Below are 3,046 nucleotides of genomic sequence, written 5' to 3' on the forward strand. Positions count from 1 at the left end.
TGCTATTGGCACTATGTTCCTTTGTAAGTAAAGGTGAAGCTGAAACAATTATTATTTACAGATTTGAGACTCTCTGTGTCGTGGAAAGGGGTGGTGGTGCTATATACGACTTGCCACAAATATATACCTCCACATTGATTTCTTAAAAGCTCTGGTAGAAAATCCATGTTGCTTTTCACCAATAAATTCATGATTGTTTAGATCCTTCTATTGATTTTATATGAACTTTTGAACTACACATTATATTTGCTTACTTTTGTTTTCCTCAAATTTGTAGGGGCAGAGCGATTGATCTTGAAGGAGAGTGAATCATGGGACAACAAGGAAATAAATCTATAGCAAGTACTTGGGACTTTTACTTTTAGATGATGCACATATTTTTCATGTATTTTGTGATTGAGTAATCGACATTTTATGTTGCAGCACGTAGCAAAAGCTATGGACTTTGATTTGTCCCTTTAGGTAGAACCGTGAACGAGGAGGCCACCTCTCGTAATAATAGGGAGAATGTGATAGAGACCAAGCCTACTATAACCATTGAGCCAGGGGCTCTTGATGAGGGAGAGCCTGAGGGGGGTGATGATCATCATCATGTGGAAAGGTGTGGTGGAGATGACGCTACTATGGAAGCAGAAGGGGAGACATGTGATCAAGGCATGGAGGTTGGGGAGAATGAGAGAGCTCCTCCTCATCTGAGAGTGCTGGGAAAGGAAATAGATATTGAATTGTTGCAAGATGTTTTGGGGGAATTCCATGTGTAGAGAGCGATAGAGCCACCTCTTCTACCATGGTGCAAGCTTATACCCAATGAGGCAATTCGTACAGCAACTAGTGAGGTGTCAAACCTTAGTGATGGTTTTGATGCCAATGGCTATGTGTCTACACAAGCACCATTCTTAGTCTCTATACGCATGCCTGGGAGTGATGAATTCCTTCATGTCATAGACCTTGATCGGCTAGAGTGGGGACAGACATGGAATCTAGTGAATGATCAATTTGAGTGGGAGGATCTAAAGGGAAAGAAATTTCTTGTGTGGGATGGGAATCATAGGCTTAAGGCATGGTTTTCTTGGATTCATGAAAACACTTTGACCTTCCAATTCTTTAATTCTTGAAAATTCTTAGTTTTTAAACTCGTTAAGACTTTGGGATTTTGTCATTACATGTAGCTTATGATCACTATTGTCATCATCATGTGAGAGTAAGGTGCCAGTTCATTGAGGTGGACAAACGAAAAGTGGGGGAACTATTTGTTTAATCATATGGTTGAAGCTTATGAGGCTTATCAAGAAGAATTAGACAATCAAGAGAGGGATGAAAACTTAGAAGATGATGGTCCACAACCTCCAATGGAAGAAGATCCACAACCTCCAATGGAGGAGGGCTCAACAACAAAGAAAAGACCTCCACAGATGGCAGAATCATCTCGTTCTCATGAAGTTCGAAGTAAGAAAGGGCTGACTTTAATATGGGAGGAAAACAAGACAAAGAGACACTAAATGCAACACACTAAAATGGTATTAAACTTTGATACATGTTTAATTTTGATGCAAAAAAATTGGCACTCATGGAATAAATGTGGATATTGTAGATGTGCACTATTTCACACATGTGGACGTGATTATGGAAGATGTCACGACGCTTATTGAGGCAACATACATGTGAGGAATTCAGTCAATACAACTTAGTCTTAACTTAATTGGATATTAATCATATTAACTTTCATTAAATATTGTTGGTTACATGATTGATGCTTTTTTTGGCAAGGTTAATGCTAAGGACCTCTCACATCATGGTGCTGTGTAGAGGTGGCCCGATTGGTTTGGGCTGACTCATGGGCTTGGCAATTGAGCTATTGCCAGATCTAGGTTCCCCATATTGGAATGTGTTCTCTAGGGACTTGTCTGCCTGCTGCTGCCCAGTAACATATTTTGTTGCATTCTTCACAGTTGATGAAGGATGGTATGGCTAGGCAAAAGGAGAGCAAGCAAATGTGACACAACAAGCCCTCGTCTTGGCACCTCATATAAACCTTGCCTAGATAGAGACCCAAAGGGTTATGGGCGGCCATTTCCCTCAACGATAGATTACATGTCCAAGCCCTCAAAGTTGACTCCAAAATTTCTTGCTTTCAGTGAAAATTGGAATTCCTTCACATGGAAGTCAAAGGGGCCCAAGTAGCAAGAGCCAAAACCCAAGAAGAGCTCACATGTGCCACCGCCGTTGCACTTCAAAGAGAGCTAAAACTACCAATAGCTTGTGGAAAAAGTTAACAACTTGTCGCACTTCAGAGAGCTAAAAATGTCAATAGCTTGTTGCCTGGAATCACCAATACCTTGTGGACAAAGTCCACAACCATATGTCTAAGCACTGTAAGGACTTTAGGAGGGCACTAGATGATGCTGATTCTAGTTTTAAAATTTCTTTTTCTATGTTTAGGATACTTTCCCATTCCATTTAGGGTAGCTAACCTTTCTAGGGTCATTTGTTTAGGGACTCTTTGTATAGGGACATTCTCTTGACTTGACCTTGCTAACCACATTTCTATCGTTCCTTTGTCAGAACCATCTTGGATCAAGAACATGGACTCACCCTTGCCCACCCTTTTTGGTCATCTCCTCCTACCCTTTTTAGAGATAGAAGTCATGACTGGTGAGCATCCACTTTTTCTTTGTTTATATAGTAGGCATAGGCACATGTTAGCACATTAAATGGTGCTATAATATGTCCCAATTGTATACTTATCAAGCGGAGGCTTATTTGTAAGATTGGTGGAAGTTGTCACTTCCCTGCTTTGATTTGTATGGGAATTCCTTTATTAGATGGTCCACTCCACACTTTCTACATGTGAATGCTAGAGTTGTTGTTTACTGAGAGTTGTTAGTGCTTGTTGTGGAGCTTGTTGTGCTGAGTAGAAGTAACTAGTTTATTGGTGGATAGTCCTTTATTAGATATTCCACTCCACACTTTGTACATGTGAATGCTAGAGTCAGTTTAGTGCTTCTTATGGAGCTTTGCAAAGCAAAAGCGACAAGTTTTTGTGGGC

The sequence above is a fragment of the Cibotium barometz genome, chromosome 41 (genome assembly GCF_041138505.1).
Source record: "Cibotium barometz isolate CiBa-2024 chromosome 41, ASM4113850v1, whole genome shotgun sequence".
NCBI classification, from domain to species: Eukaryota; Viridiplantae; Streptophyta; class Polypodiopsida; order Cyatheales; family Cibotiaceae; genus Cibotium; species Cibotium barometz.